At 39.1% G+C, this 18,106-nt stretch overlaps 1 pseudogene; it reads left to right on the forward strand.

Moving 5' to 3' along the window:
* Nucleotides 1-16,295, forward strand: part of LOC115981384 — a 34,534-nt pseudogene extending 18,239 nt beyond the window's left edge.
* Nucleotides 16,296-18,106: the final 1,811 nt, after the last annotated feature.

Genomic DNA, 18,106 nt, shown 5'->3' on the forward strand with positions numbered 1-18,106 from the left:
AAAGAATTGTTGCGCAAGCATAGGAGTCTGATTCTATACTACTATAAAAACCCAAAGACCCTCACAAAACAGGTACGCATAATTTACCCTTCTCTAGCACTCTAGAGTTATGAGAATAGTTTTAACTTGACCTTCGGAGGGTATTTGGCCGGCACCACATCGGTGCTCTCTGTTTGGTCTTCTCTTTTTGTTGTGCAGGTCTTGCTTCGAGTGCGCGAGGATTGTGTGGCTCACTGGTGATTTTTACGGCATCATCAATTGGCGCTGTCTGTGGGAAACGACAGCAATTTGTAAGCCATATAAATGCTTCCCGGACAAAGAGTTGCATGGTACTTACTCGCTCGATGGCAACTACCAACAACGTTCAAGGAGACGAGCCGCGACCCACTGCCCTGGAGAGACAGGTCCAAACCCTCACAGAAGCGGTGGAACGCCTTACCAAACAGAATGAAGTCCTAGAGGAGCAGCTACGGTAGAAGAACGTAGCCATGGGTATCCAAGAGGAGGATCAAGAAGGTACCAGTGCTGAACGAAGGGACCGGGAGGGGCCGGAAGGAAGTAATGCCCTAAGCAGACCCGAAAGGCAGGATATGAGTCGTCCATCAACTGTCGATACGGCTCCGCCCCACATTGTCACGGAGATGCAGATGATGAGAGAACAGATGGACTTCATGATGAATGCACTCAAGGGTAAAGTGTCCAGTGATCTCGACGATCTGGTCCACTGAACCGACTCACCATTCACCATGTTAGTCAACTCTTTCCCCCTTCCACCAAAGTTTCGTATGTCGCAGGTGGAAAACTAAGACAGAAACAAAGACCCACTGAATCACTTAGAGTCCTTCAAGACCCTCATGCACCTTCAAGGGATACCGGACGTGATCATGTGCAGGGCCTTCCCCACCACACTGAAGGGCCCCGTAAGGGTCTGGCTTAGCAGGTTGATGCCCAACTCCATTAGTTCCTTCAAGGAGTTAAGCACCCAATTTGCATCGCACTTCATCGGGGGACATAGGTATAAAAAGTCTACTACATGCCTGATGAACATAAAGTAGAGGGAGGACGAGACGCTGAGGTCCTACATAACTCGTTTCAACAAGGAGGCCCTCTCAATCGATGAAGTGGACAACAAAATACTCGTAGCAGCATTCACTAATGGCCTATGGAAAGGAAAAGTCTTATTTTCTCTATATAAGAACGATCCAAAAACCATGTCGGATGTGCTCTACAGGGCTACCAAATATATGAACGCGGTGGATGCATTATTGGCCCGAGAAGAGAAGCCTAGAAAAAGGGAAAGACAAGAAGACGCTCGACAGGATAGGTGTCAAAAGATGGCTAGAACCGGAGAACGACGGGAAGACCGATGCTCCGGACCCCACGCTGGGAAATTCGCAAGTTTCACACACTGACGGCCCCGATAGACCAAGTCTTGATGTAGATAAAAGACAAAGGAGCTTTGACGTTCCCCAGCAAGCTGAAGGGAGATCCCAATAAGAGGTCAAGGGATAAATATTGCTGATTCCATCGTGATCACGGACACGACACAGCTGATTGCTACGATTTGAAGCAGCAAATAGAAACTCTTATAAGACAAGGGAAACTGCAAATGTTTGTTTGTAAGGAAAGGACGGATCCACCATAGGAGCAAGCCCCTCGACGGAAGAATGAATGCCCTAGCCGAAACCGGGTCGTCTAAAAAAGCCCGTAAAACCTACTTCAGAATGGTCCAAAACGTCCAGCTGACAGGCTCCGTACCTAAGATGGCACGAATTGACAACCTTGTAATCAAATTCTCAGAAGAAGACACTTGAAGGCTCCACCACCCGCATGATGACGCACTTGTCGTTAGCCTACGAGTAGGAGATTATAACATGCACCGGGTTCTGATCGACAACGGCAGCTCAGCAGACATATTGTATTACCCGGCCTTCCAGCAGATGAGGATCGACAGAGAACAGCTGGTCCCGATAAATGCCCCCTCGTTGGTTTTGGAGGCATAAGGGTTTTCCCCCTTGGCACCATCACATTGTCAGTAACGGTAGGCGACTACCCGCAGCAGATCACCAAGAACGTAACATTCCTCATGATTAATTGTTCATCCGCTTACAATGCCATTCTCGGACGACCAACCCTCAACTCGTGGGAGGCTGTAACTTCAACCTACCACTTAATGATCAAATTCCCTACAGATTATGGACTAGAAGAGTTGCGGGGAAATCAGGTGGCTACACACGAATGCTACATTGCCATGTTAGAAATGGATAATCACCAACAAGCATTGTGCATAGATGAACAAAGGGCACTAGCAGAGCCGGTTGAGGAGCTAGAAGAAATAACCCTTGATGAATCAAAACCCGAACGGACGACTGAGATGGGTACATTATCAAGTCGGACGGTACGACAAGCGCTCACGACTTTCCTTAAGGACAACCAAGACGTATTCGCCTGGAGTCATGAGGACATGCCAGGGATTGACCCTTTGGTCATAGTACACAGTTTGAATGTGTTGCCCTCATCACCTCCCATCCAAAAAAGAAAACGAGTGTTTGCTCAGGAAAGAGACAAAGCTATAGCTGAAGAAGTTCAAAAGTTGCTTGATGCAAATTTCATTCGGGAGGTGTATTACCCCGACTGGTTGGCAAATGTGGTTATGGTTAAAAAGGCCAATGGAAAATGGAGGATGTGCGTTGATTTCACGGATCTCAACAAAGCATGCCCAAAAGATAGTTACCCACTCCCACGGATAGATGCCTTGGTAGACTCAACCGCAGGACAATAACTTCTGAGCTTCATGGATGCTTTTTCTGGTTACAACCAGATTAGAATGGAGGAAGCGGATCAAGAAAAAAACTTCCTTTGTGACGAGCCGGGGACTTTTCTGCTACAAAGTAATGCCATTCGGACTCAACAACGCAGGGGCGACGTATCAGAGATTGATGGACAAGATGTTCATCCACCAAATTGGGAGGAATGTGCAAGTTTATGTAGATGACATGCTAGTGAAAAGCGGAAGGGAAGATGATCACTAAAGTGACCTCCGAGAAACTTTCGACACGCTCCGAATGTACAATATGAAGCTAAATCTGAGCAAGTGTGTATTCGAAGTCACTGCGGGGAAGTTCCTAGGATTCATGGTATCTCAAAAAGGTATAAAGGTCAATCCAGAGAAAGTACGGGCCATAATGGAGCTAGCTCCACCAAAGACGATCAAGGAGGTGCATAGCTTGAATGGCAAAATAGCGGCATTAAATAGTTTCGTCTCACGGGCGACGGACAAATGCCTCCCCTTTTTCCGCACATTAAAGAAGTCATTTGAATAGACGGACAAGTGCCAACAGGCGTTTGAAAACCTAAAGTCATATCTGTCATCTCCCCATTACTTAGCCCATCCAGGCCAGGAGAAGAGCTCTACCTATACTTAGCCGTCTCACAAGCTGCTATCAGTGCCGCTTTGGTAAGAGAGGAAAATGGAGCTCAGAGACCCGTCTACTTTGCAAGCCGAGCGTTTCGAGGAGCAGAAGAGAGGTACCCCCAGATGGAGAAGCTGGCCTTCGCATTTGTAACTGTGGCACGAAAACTCAAGCTGTACTTCCAAGCCCATACCATTGTGGTCCTAACGGACAAGCCTCTAAAAAGAGTCATGAATAGCCATGAAGCCACAGGACGGATAGCTTTATGGGCCGTAGAATTGAGTGAATTCCACATACATTACCGGCCAAGGACGGCTGTAAAGGGACAGGTTGTAGCTGATTTCATCACAGAGTTCACTCTTATGGACAGCCAGGGGGCAGAAAAGATTCCCCTGTGGATTATTTACACGGACGAATCTTCTAATAGGCAAGCAGGTGAGGCCGGTGTAGTGCTATTCTCCCCAGAAGAAGATAAGATAGAATGCATGATCCGACTCGAATTTCATGCGACAAATAACGAGGCAGAATATGAAGCCTTGATCACAGGACTAGACCTCGCAAGAGCGACAGGGGCCGAAAACATGATCATACATTGCGATTCCCAAGTCGTGACCAATCAAGTCAACGACAACTACAAATGCAAGAATGAAAGAATGAGGAGATACCTCGATGAGGTGAAAGGCCGAATTGGTAGTCTCCAAGTCAAGATCGTTCAAATCCCAAGGGAAGAGAACGAAAGCGCCGATTGACTTACTAAGGCTGCCTCAACAGAACACATGCTTGTCCCCAATCAGGTATTATATTTCGTCCAAACTTCCTCGCTTATTGATGAGGGTACAAGTGTGCGGGAGATAGGTATTGAAAACAACTGGACCGCGCCATTGATCTCCTACCTAAAAGATGGAATGCTACCAGACGGGAAGGACGCCGCAAGGAAGTTAAAGGTCCAAGCCTTGCGATTCGTTATTATAAAGGATGTTTTGTATAAAAGAGGCTTCTCCCGCCCATATCTGAGATGCTTAGTCCCCGAGGAGGCAGAATATGTCATGAGAGAAGTTCATGAGGGGATTTATGAAAACCACTCGGGGGCAAGATCACTAGTACACAAGCTAATTAGAGTAGGATATTACTGGCCCACCATGCAAAAGGATGCGCAAGCCTATGTCAAAACCTGCGACAAATGTCAGAGGTTCAGCAATACCATCAGACAGCCATTCGAGGAACTAACCCCTATGACGGCCCCATGGCCATTTTCTCAATGGGGATTAGATATCATGGGCCTCTTTCCTACAGTAGTCAGGCAGTTGAAGTTCCTGGTAGTTGGCATTGATTACTTCACAAAATGGGTGGAAGCCAAAGCCTTAGCCACTATCACGGAGAAGAATATTTGGAGTTTTGTTTGGAAGAACATCATCTGCAGATATGGGATAACAAGAGAGCTTGTCTCTGATAACAGAAAGCAGTTTGACATCCACGCGTTCAGGGACTTCTGTTCAAAGCTTGGAATCAAGAACCATTACTTATCGCCCGCCCGCCCCCAAGCCAAAGGACAGGTGGAGGTTATGAACCAATCCTTGCTCAAGATCATCAAGACTTGGCTCAAGGGGGCAAAGAGCATTTGGCCGGAGTAACTTCGAGCGTTTTATGGGCATATCGGACAACAGCAAGAATACCCACCAGGAAGACACCGTTCCGACTAGCGTACGGGAGTGAAGCAGTCATCCCAGCCGAAGTTGGACTCACAAGCCACAGGGTAGACAATCATGACGAATGGAGGAATGACGAGACCAAGCGCCTGCAGCTAGACTTACTAGACGAAATCAAGGCTACAGCTGAATAGAGATTGGCACGGTACCAGAATCTCATGGCCAAGCACTACAATTCCAGAGTTAGGCACAGGGACTTTCAGGTTGGAGATCTCATCCTTAGGAAAGTAATGGGCTCTAATAGAGATCCTACCCAAGGGAAGCTCGGCCCAAACTGGGAAGGACCCTACAAAATTACGTCGTGGCAGAGGAAAGGCACGTACCACCTCGAGACACTAGACGGGCAAAAGCTACCCCATCCATGGAACACTGAGCACCTAAGAAAGTACTACCAGTAGAAAGCGACATTCAACAGATTCTCAGTTTTTTCACATTTTGCTAGTTTAATTTAATTATTGCAATATTCTCCAGTTTTCTAGTTTACTATCTAAACAGTTTATTTTTTCTTTTTAAGTTTTTAAGCTTCTCCTTTAAAGAATAATTTTTGGTTTAATAATACGAGGAATATTCAGATATGACTGGTCTTTTTATGAAAACTCTACCAAGTCCATAAAGTGGATGACTCACCGATGAAAGATGAGAATTTTATCAAAGTCCAATGGATGGTTCGTCCACAGGATGAAAACTGTATTCAAGTCCAAAAAGTGGACGGTTCATCCATGAAGGATGAAAATTCTACGAAGTCCATAAAGTGGACGGTTCATCCATAAAGGGTGAGAATTTTATCAAGTCCACAGAATGGAAGGTCCATCCAAGAAAGATGGATACATTATCAAAGTCCACAAAGTGGATGGTCCATCCAAAAGGGATGGAAGCTTACAAAGTCCACAGAGTGGACGGTCCATATAAGAAGGATGGATACATTATCAAAGTCCACAAAGTGGACGGTCCATCCAAAAAGGATGGAAGCTTACAAAGTCCATAGAGTGGACAGTCTATCCAAGAAGGACGGACACATTATCAAAATCCACAATGAGGACGGTCTACCCAATAAGGATGGAAACTTACTAAGTCCATAGAATGGACGGATCATCCAAAAAGGATGGAAACTCACTAAGTCCATAGAATGGACGGATCATCCAAGAAGGACGGGTCTATCTAAAAGTAAACCGAGTCATGACTTGTAAACACTATGAACAGCCTTAAAAGCCTAAGGCAGAAGGGTTCAAAGCCGTCATCCACAAAATGAGTTCAAAGGCATAAATAAACATTGGCAACATAGACGGATCAAACAGGACGAACTCATTGCAAAAAATTACGAAACAAGCTTGCAAGCAAAATAATAAGCAAGTAAAAATAAATAAAAGCCCTTAAAGGGAAATGTACATATATGACAAATAGAATAGTTAACATCGTTCTACAAGGATGTTTACAAAAAAAAAAAAAAAAAAGCTACTGCTGAACAAAGGAATTCTTCTCATTCTCCTCTTGCACAGCAGGGTGATGGGTAGTGGCCTCAATTTGAACTTTCTCTCCACTACCAAGAACGTCATCAGCAAATAACTCATCTGTACCCTCAGATAGGATGGGCTGAACGGAGGTCGGGGTTGGAGCATCAATGTTAACACTGGATAAGTCCAGATCCAGATAAAAAGCCTTGACTTGACGAAGGCAATCATCAAAGCCTTCAGCAAAAGAACCTCCAAGCTTTGCCAGAAGGGCATCAGAATCATGATACTCACATATCGCTTCCTCTTTTGCTTGACAGAGCCGGTCATTAGCATCTTTAATTTCCTTATCCTTATCTGCCAGGGCTTTCTTTAACAGCTCCGTCTACTTTTCAAGTTCACCTTTAGCCTCCTCAGACAAAGCAAGTTTTTTCTCTTGGACCACCTTCCAAGACTTTAATTCATTAAGCTCATCCTTCGTCAGAGTTGCCTTTGCCCGTAGACGGTCTAAAGTTGTCTCATGGTTAAGGCACGGCCCATCAGCCCTTTCGTCATTAACATGGACTGAAAACAGAGGAAGTTAGTAGCTAGATATGTTGACAGGAAGAAAGGCAGACGGTTGCGAAGTTACCTGAGCGATGCAGAAGAGACCTGTCTACCCCATGGCCTCGGTTGTGTGGTTGCTCAAGTCTTCATAATCGCCAACCGTTATGATGGACAAAAACTACTCCAACGCATACTTCGAGTCCTCACGGAGAAGGATGGGTGGTTTTTCAGCAGAAGGAACAGAACCCGTTATAAGTCCTTTTCCCTTGCCGTGAACGGGTTTTGAAACCGTCTTCTTCCCCTCGGCTTTTAACCCTAAGACAGGTTCAGGAACATCTTTGGGCTACTTCAGGGGCTGATGGTTAGTCTTCTTAAGTTGCCTTTTGGAAGACGGGTTGGCTGAATCTGATCCTTTCTTGGTCTGCCCCCCCTATTGTTTTTGCATGGCAGCTTACTGCTTGATATAAGCCCTTCTCTTAGCAGCATCCATTTCTGTAAAAAATAGATGATGGATGTTGAAGATTGAATAAGCATGACAAAAAGCTGAAGGTGACGGACTTACGTGCTTGGACTTGGGCCTCGTATCGAAGGGCAGCTTTGGTCGGTTCTGGTCTGTCACAATACTATTGAACGTGTTTAGGTTGACCAATTTGGCCCACATCCTCTCTTCAAGTTTGGTTTTGTTAAAAATATTCTCCAAGAAGCTGAATTGCTCAATTGAGAGTGGAGGACGGTCCCGAGCTGCATAGGAAGATGGATAGTTATGCATTGCAGAATAGTTAAAATATAAACAAATGTTTGCTGACATATGCATACCCGACGGTGGCATTATGCCCCATGTTTTGTCAACGGGCATGAATTCAGTGTCACCAGGGAGACACATCCACCCGTCTCCCTCAAAAAAGAAATAACGACTCTTCCAATCTATGTTGGAGTCAGGATTCTCACAAATAAGCCTTAATAACGGGCTCCTGGGCGCAAAGTTGTACATGCCCTTGGACTGGGTAATCTCAACAGGACGGTAACAGTTGAAGAATTCTTCCATCGTCGACCTCCATGCCCCGTCAGACATAGTGCCGTACAGGACCTTCACACTAAGGAAAACCCTCCTAGCATTAAGGGAAATTTGGTTGACGGACAATCCAAGATATTGGAGGAGACGACGGAGAAGGGTGCTTAATGGAAACCTGAGCCCTGCCTTCAGCATTGGCTCATAAACCCCTAAGTCTTCAAGACCCTCATAATAACACTTCTCAGTTTTGTAGGGTAGACGCATAGATATGTTGTCGGGTATTTGGAACTTATCCCTAAGTGTTTTAAAGTGTGTTTCTTTGATTTTGGAATTAAAGTCGTTGACCATCCATAAGGGTAAAAGGATGAACTCTCTAAGCCCATCAGGTCCTATGACGGATTGGATCGGAGGATCAACATCCATCAGACCGTCACTAGAGTCAGCATTTGATTTCTCCAATCTTTGAATCCTCATCCATTGAAGAGGACGTTGACGGACTCCTCTCACTGGGACTGTCATGGTCTTTGTGACCTAACGGGTACACTTCATCGTAGCCCGCTCCATCGCGGACAAACGATTGGTTACTTGATGCACTAGACATGACCTACACGCAACGATAAAGCCTAAGACTAATAATACTATAATGGTTGATGGACATGTAAGTGTCTCAGAAAAGTGTAAATGCATAAAAACTTCAAGTAAAAAGGATGAGATGCTTACTAGGACAGATTCAAATGATGACAAGTAATGTTGACTGATGCAATGGTTGAATGGTACAGGCTTCTGACAAGAGTGACGGGTGCACTCTGATCTTGAGTTTCCAGTGAAAGTAAAGTAATGAACAGAAGAAATCTTAGTTTATATAGGGAGAACGACGCGGAAGATGAAGGGGCGTTTCAATTCCCGTGATCAACCATTCAGCAAACGCCACATGTCCATCATTAATTACGCTAGGCCAGCCTGTCCAGACTAAGGGGCATTCGTCAAAAGTTCAACCGTCACCCCGCGTGTCCGTCCACTCAGAGAGTATAGACTCACAGGGTGAGGGGGCAATTGAAGAGGAAGAATAGTGAAGATGACGGATTAGAGTTATGGATGATGGGTCCATTTGTATGGGCCTAACAGGTCAAGGTATGTGGATGGATCCGGTATGATTGGGCCGGAGTGGACGGACCAATGGGCCACGTGACGCTAATTTGGTCATTATGTGGTCTCTAAGGAATCTTAAAAGGAAACGACTTGCGTCTCACGATTGACCCTAGCTTGTATAATCCCATCATAAATAGAATTCTAACACAAATAGGATTCTGGAAAATACGCCCATTAATAAGGATCTTCCCTATATGGAAAAGACTTGTTGCGCAAACATAGGAGTCTGATTCTACACTACAATAAAAACCCAAAGACCCTCACAAAACAGGTATGCATAATTTACCCCTCTCTAGCACTCTAGAGTTGTGAGAATAGTTCTAACTTGACCTTCGGAGGGTATTTGGCCGGCACCACACCGGTGCTCTCTGTTAGGTCTTCTCTTTTTGTAATGCAAGTCTTGCTTCGAGTGCGCGAGGACTGTGTGGTTCACTGGTGATTTTTACGGCATCTTCACTAATAATTTGTCAAATTAGTTCTTTCGAATTTCGGTTTTCATTTCAAAAGTAAGTTGTGGCTTTATTTATTTATTTATATTGAGAGTGGACGCAATTATAGGAAAATAAGGGATCTGAAAACAACATACATTTTGCATAATACAGTTTCTTTCTTTCTTTCTTTTTTATTTATTATTTTTTGTTGCAATTTGTCTACAAAACAGAAAATTCTTGTAGAATTATCTAATTTGGATTTGGATGATTTTATGATCTGTTAGTGCTAAATACTAAATACTGAATAAGTGAATAGTCCACCAAAGATGCAAAAGAGAATAGGTGATTTTGCAACGTGAATGACACTTATCAAATGTAAATCTAATAAAGACTAAAGTCACGAAACTTCCAAAGTCCAATTGGTTCCTAAGTCCAATTGGTTTTACTTGGTGGGCTTCATGCAGCTATCTAGACATTTTGGGGTGGTCTTTCTTTTTTCTTTTTTTCTGTTTCTTTTTTGGATTTAAACGATATAGATGGTGATCTTTCTTTCTCTTCTTTTTCTTCTTTCTTCTTATTCTCGTTTTTTATTTTTTATTTTATTTTTTTGTGTAGAGTGAGTTTGGCCCTCAACATATACATAATAAACCATTTGAGTTCACCCTAATTGAAACTTAATTAATAACCTAGACTCATTAAATTACCTGATCAATATCTGAAAGCCAACATGTGGTACTTTGCTAGCTTAATTAGCTTATGAAATAGTTTTCCTTGATATTAAATGAAAAGTAGGTTAAGCTCAAGCATTGATAATTGAACAAACTAGACCAAAAATGTAACACGGTTTGGAAGTTGGTTAAGATTCTTTAGAGTTTTTAAAAGTGATTTCAAATATAATTTATTTAAATTTTATTTATCCACTATAAAATAAGTAAGAGTATCCATGGGTCAAGTTTAGGGTCAGAGTGCCACTCAATCCTATCAACTCTAGTTTGGAATTGCACCACCTGTCATCGACCATGGGTATATGGGTCTTTCACCGCCATGATTTCACTATTCCAATGGTTGGATTGGTTGAAATCACAAGAACTGGTCGAGATATTGTCGATCATGGTGGAGTTATACTTCTGATGGAGATTTTGATGGATCTCATTGAATTTTGTTGAGATCTCATCAGATCTAGTCTAGATCTCTCCAGATTTAGTTAAGCAAATGAATTAAAATTTTCCAAATCATTATAATTTAAATAAAATTGAGGAAAATAATACACGTGGTCGATCTTAATAAATCAATTGAAAATTCATAGCTGACTCTAAAATTTTGGGACTAAATCTTTGTTGTTGTTGTTGTTATTGTATTATAATTTAAATAGAAATCAAAATAGTAATAGTCAAATACTATTTATACTTGTAATATATTTATTTTAAAATAGATAAATAAAACTTTTTTTTAATTTTTAATTTTTTTGGAGTGATATCTTATTTAACGACAATTACAAAAAATTTTACTAGTTGAACTAACTAAAACCCGACTTAACTTTTAGAACTTTAAGAGATTAATGGGAATCTGCCATTGATTATTGTATCTATAGATTCCCTTTTTGCTCTGAATTAAAATAGTCTACTTAAGTCAAAACCAATGAATACGGTCATCTTGATGACATTTTAGTGTTAAGTCCGTCTAAATCAAATGATTAAAGATACCAGTACTCTGTCATTGACTTGCTTTATTAGAAAGTTTGGTAAATAAAAGTTTTAAGGATATAATATATATATAGTATGCCTTATTGCTCTGAATTTAAGTAGCCTACTTAAATAAAAACTAGTGAAAACGGTGATAATGTGATAATGATGACATTTTAGTGTTAAGTAACACTCATCACCGCACACTCTTGGTGGATCTTATTGAATTTTGTTGAGATCTCATCAGATCTAGTCTAGATCTCTCCAGATTTAGTTAAGTAAATGAATTAAAATTTTCCAAATCATTATAATTTAAATAAAATTGAGGAAAATAATACACGTGGTTGATCTTAACAAAGGCGTAAATGCACTTTTAGTCCTTATATTTTGACGTTTTTCCATTTTAGTCCCTACATTTTATTTTTTCCACTTTTAGTCCCTAAAACCAATTTACGCTTTCCGTTTTAGTCCTTGAAGCACTATTCCGTCACCAAACTAACGGGAAAACTGGACGTGGCTGACGTGAGTATTAAAATATTATTAAAAAAATTATTTGACATTTTTTAAATGCCAAAATTAAAAAAAAAAAAATTAATTACTCAATTTTCTTTTCATTATTTGTGTTCTTCCCGTGTTCTTCCCTATAATCAATCTCCAGCAAAATACAAACCCTAAACCTAGATCCTAACCAAACCCCAAACCCATATCCCAGTAAAGCAAACCTTAGCCTTCAAACCCATAAATTTTCTTGGCAAACAAACACAAAAAAAACCCGCTGGAAAAAAAAACCCCAAATCACCACCACAAAATCAAAGAACATGAAGATCATACCCAAGCAAAAGAATAGAAACCCAGCAACCAACAAAGCACCACCACCGAATCAAATCATCCACTACCACATCAACAAAACCACTCTCAGACCAAACCATCCAAAGAATAGAAACCCAGCAAAGCACCCAACTCATCCACTCCCAAACCAAACCATAATCAAAGAGGCTGAGATCGGGTGCGATGGGTTTGAGATAGAAAGAGGCTGAGATCGGCTTGATCTGGGTTAGAGAGATGCTGTGATCGGTTGGTACCTTGTGAGAGCGAGCGCCGAAAACGGGAAGTGGAGAGGCCATGACCTGAGCGAGGCGCTGAGCGGCGGCTTTGGCGGTGAAGTTCTGAGTGCGCTTGACGGTGGAGAAGGCGGTGAGCAAAATCTGGGTTTGGGTTGGTTTTTTTTTTTTTTTTTTTTTTTTTTTTTTTTTTGAGCCTCATCGTGATCCGTTGATTGTCTTTGTGTCGTGTATCAGAGCCATCAATTATCTTCTTTTTCTTGTTCTGTTTTGTTGATGAAACTTGTACAGAGAAATGAAACACTTGTGGAGTAGCAATAATTTATAATTTGTTCAAACAAGTTAGTGCAGACTACAGAGGAGCTTGACTAATACGTGGTCTCACACTCTCCACAAAATAAAATAGCAATATCTCACTGGTGTGTCTCTCCATCTCTCACTCACACTCGCTCACAGAGTTTCTCAGTCTCTCTCTGTGCGTTTGAGATATTTTTAAAAAATTTGAAATTTTTAGATCGATAAAAAAATATCTTGGATGGTGTAAAAATGTCGTCCACCAAACTTATTATTATTTTTTGCCATTTGGTTGCTGGGTTTCTATTCTTTTGCTTGGGTTTGATCTTCATGTTCTTTGATTTGATGGTGGTGATTTGGGGTTTTTTTTTTTCCAGTGGGTTTTTTTTTGTGTTTGTTTGCCAAGAAAATTTATGGGTTTGAAGGCTAAGGTTTGCTTTACTGGGATATGGGTTTGGGGTTTGGTTAGGATCTGGGTTTAGGGTTTGTTTTTTGCTGGAGATTGATTATAGGGAAGAACGGGAAGAACACAAATAATGAAAAGAAAATTGAGTAATTAAATTTTTTTTTTTAAATTTTGGCATTTAAAAAATGTCAAATAATTTTTTTTAATAATATTTTAATACTCACGTCAGCCGCGTCCAGTTTCCCCGTTAGTTTGGTGACGGAATAGTGCTTCAAGGACTAAAACGGAAAGCGTAAATTGGTTTTAGGGACTAAAAGTGGAAAAAATAAAATGTAGGGACTAAAATGGAAAAACGTCAAAATATAGGGACTAAAAGTGTATTTACGCCTCTTAACAAATCAATTGAAAATTCATAGTTGACTCTAAAATTTTGGGACTAAATCTTTGTTGTTGTTGTTGTTATTTTATTATAATTTAAATAGAAATCAAAATAATAATAGTCAAATACTATTTATACCTGTAATATATTTATTTTAAAATAGATAAATAAAACTTTTTTTTAATTTTTAATTTTTTTGGAGTGATATCTTATTTAACGATAACTACAAAAAATTTACTAGTTAAACTAACTAAAACCCGACTTAACCTTTAGAATTTTAAGAGATTAATAGGGAATCTGCCATTGATTATTGGATCTTTATAGCCCCTTTTTGCGGCCAAAATGGCCCATTAGCATTAATTTTTGAAATATTTAGCAACAGAGCATTGTTTCGGAAATAATTAGGGAAGTACCACTTTTTCCGAAAACGCCGCTATAGGGCCCGAGAACGTCACTATAGGGCTTAAAAAACGTCACTATAGGGCCCCTTGAACCTGTTATGGGGACTTATAAAAAAATTTTGCAGGAAAACGCCGCTATAGGGCCCAAAAACGTCACTATAGGGCTTAAAAACGCCACTATAGGGCCCCTTGAACCTGTTATGGGACTTAAAAAAAATTTTGCAGGAAAACGCCGCTATAGAGCCCAAAAACGTCACTATAGGGCTTAAAAACGCCACTATAGGGCCCCTTGAACCTGTTATGGGACTTATAAAAAATTTTTGCAGGAAAACGCCGCTATAGGGCCCGAAAAAGTGGTATTTTCCTAATTATTTCCGAAACAGTGCTCTGTTGCTAAATATTTCAAAAATTAATGCTAATGGGCCATTTTGGCCCCCTTTTTGCTCTGAATTAAAATAGTCTCCTTAAGTCAAAAGCAATGAATACGGTCATCATGACGACATTTTAGTGTTAAGTCCATCTAAATCAAATGATTAAAGATACCAGTACTCTGTCATTGACTTGCTTTATTAGAAAGTTTGGTAAATAAAAGTTTTAAGGATATAATATAAATATATATAAATATATATATATATTTATATATATATTTATAGTATGGCCCTTATTGCTCTGAATTTAAATAGCCTACTTAAATAAAAACGAGTGAAAACGTTGATAATGTGATAATGATGACATTTTAGTGTTAAGTAACACTCATCATCGCACACCCTTGGTGCGATGGGTGCGATGGTCACTCTACAAGTATAAGTGTTTGTGAGGTGTGGGGGGCAAGGGTCAGGATTCAAATCTCCAAGAGGGAGCTTCACATACATATACACTTAGATTAAGTTAAAGTAAAAATTCTATCTTGTATAATAAAAAAAAGTGTTAAGTAACACTCAATAACCTGATTATTAAATAATAATTAAAAAAAATCCACTTTCAACTTCTTTTCTGAAAGTTCCAAGCAGGGTAAGAACCACCATATAGGAAATATGAATAAATAAACCAATGGTGTAGACTATAGAGTCTTTGAAGACAATTGCATGTAATTCAATTATTTATATACGTTGAATTAATTAACCCACAAGACAATCTGTCAGGGCAATACAATTGTTAATAGTGGGAGAACAAGACCATATCAATACATTTTATAATGAATAAATATTTGGTACCACTACATAGGATAATATAAATAAATAAATCAATGGTGTAGAGTGTAGAGTTTGTGAGGACAATTGCTTGTAATTTAATTATTTATATACCATGGATTAGTTGATCCACAAGACCATTTGTTAGGGCAACACAATGTTAATAGTGGGAGAACAAGACCATATCAATACATTTTATAATGAATAAATATTTGGTACCACCATATGGGACAATATGAATAAATAAATCAATGGTGTAGACTATAGACTGTGAAGACAATTGCTTGTAATTTAATTATGTATATACCATGGATTAGTTGACTCGCAAGACCATCTATTAGGGCAACACAATTGTTAATAGTGAGAGAACAAGACTATATTATTACATTTTATCAATTTATGTTTTTTCTAAAAACAATTATTAAATAATATTTTATACTCTTTCAAATAAAGTCAAATCATGTACAAATTATCACACATTCACACTAAATTGGTACCAATAAGTCAATAAATTATTGGAAAGTGTGTGTGATTTTTTTTTTTCCTTTTTTCTTCTTAAAAAAAATGTGCATTGCCAACTCATGATTGAATATTTAATAATATTTTTGACAAATAACTTTAGCTGGAGGTTGGAGTTCAACTCACAGCTTTGTGTCAAGGAATGAGGACTCTGATGAAACAATAGCCTTCCTGTTTGGTGATATGGGAACTGCAATATCATACAATACGTTTTTCCGTACACAAGAAGAAAGCATAGCGACCATGAAGTGGATACTTCGTGATGTTGAGGCTTTGGGTGACAAGCCAGCTTTTATATCACATATTGGGGACATCAGCTATGCAAGAGGATATTCATGGTTTTGGGATCATTTTTTTACTCAGATTGAACCTGTTGCATCCAAAGTTGCATACCATGTGTGCATTGGTAATCATGGGTATGACTGGCCTTCACAGCCTTGGAGACCTGAGTGGTCTGTAGGAATTTATGGAAAGGATGGGGGTGGTGAATGCGGCGTACCCTTCAGCTTTAGGTTCAGAATGCCTGGAAACTCTTTAGACCCTACTGGAACCCGTGCCCCGGACACTAGGAACCTTTCCAGTACATTTTGTATACATGTCAACTGAGACCAATTTCCTTTATTTGATTCTTCCTTGTATTTCAAAACATAATGTCTAAAGTATAAGGCCTTTTTTGGTATGACAACTCAAACACATGTTTTCAGTTTTTAAATAATATTATATGTATTTTCACACAATTTTTCACCCACATGTATTTCCACACATGTTTTTAAACAACAAAACACATGTTTTTAAGTGCATGTACCAAACACCCCCTTAATAATTCTTTTAAGGGTGTTGTGTTAGTAAAGTTAACTTTTGAAATTCCGCTTGTCACTTCAGTAATATTTTCAAATTTCTTATCAATTTATACTAATTTTTATTAAGCGGACCTTATAATAAATCATCCTTAACAAACACCTTCTGGTGCCCGGCCGTTACCCTTTTTCTTCTTTCAAAGAGGAAAAGGGATTAATGATTCAAATCAGAAATGTTCAGTGGATTAAATTGGCATTTATTTATAAGATACATGAACTAAACTATCACACAAAACATAACGTCTAAAGTATTCATGATTCTTTCAAAAAGGAAAAAGGATTAATGATTCAAAAATTAGAAATGTTCAGTGAACTAAATTGGCGTTTATATATAAGATACATGAACTAAACTAACACACAAAACATAATGTCTAATGTATTAAATATTAATAATTCTTTCAGGAAGAAAAAAAGGGTTAATGATTCAAATTAGAAATGTTTAGCGGACTAAATTGGCAATTAATTAAGGGATTAACATATATTTATATATCTATATATATATATAATAATAGATAAAGCTGAGAGAAAATCCAATTAGATTTCAAATTGGAATTCAACTAGAGTCTAATTTTGCGCGTCATGTGTCCCATCTAAATTATCTAATATAGGTTTTTAAATTTTTGTGCCAAGTGAGTTAATTCAATATAAAAATTGGATTTCAATTAGATTTTAATTTTGCGACATGTGTCTTATCTAATATAAGTTTTTAAATTTTTGTACCAAATGAGTTAATTTAGTGTAAAAAACGAGGAGCCCAATATAAGTAAACCATAAAAAACATAATTTTTGAATGATTTTATATTTATGAGCTTTTTTTTTTTTTTTAGAACTAAAAACAATTCAAGTTTGTAAGTCATCTAGAGAGAGAGAGAGAGAGAGAGAGATGGGTTCAAGTTACACCTGGTGTAACTTCACAAGAGTTACACCTTTTATAGACCATTGATTACCATTAGATCTAAGGGTCAAAAAACACTCATTATAATGTCATTATTACTCTCAATAAATTAGTGATTTAGGCATTAACTCTTATTGTTAAAAGAAAAAAAAAAAAAAAAAAAAAAAAAACCACAGCATTAACTTTTTTTTTTTTCTTCCATATCATCATCTTCTTCATCCGTATTTCTTTTTGCACTATACTTTCAGGCCTCCACCATTCATAAAATGCTCAAGATTAAATTGTTAATACAAGCTATCTTTATTTTGTTTTAATAAACAAAATAACAATCGTTCTCTAACAGAATTTAAGTCCACTGGGAGACCATAACAGAATTTTAAAATGATTTCAAATGTTTTTGATCCTCCTGGGAAGTTTTCAAGCTTGAGGTCGTACCCATAATTTGAGATTGATGGCTGAAGTTCCAATCGGCCTATGTAGCCACATTTTGACACCAAGGGATACTGTTTCAGGAGAATTGAGTAATGAAATGAGTGAATACTTCTGGTTATTTATCTTACCGCATATATTCATCTTTAATTCTGATGTCAAAGTTATATCTGGCCCTCAAAAAAGAAAAATCAGTATGACAAAAACACTATGGTTTTATTTATGCATTTAAATTCTCACATGGTCACATTAAAAGGAAGGGAGACTTCTTGTTTAGATTGCCTCCCA

Source organism: Quercus lobata, chromosome 3 (assembly GCF_001633185.2).
Source record: "Quercus lobata isolate SW786 chromosome 3, ValleyOak3.0 Primary Assembly, whole genome shotgun sequence".
NCBI classification, from domain to species: Eukaryota; Viridiplantae; Streptophyta; class Magnoliopsida; order Fagales; family Fagaceae; genus Quercus; species Quercus lobata.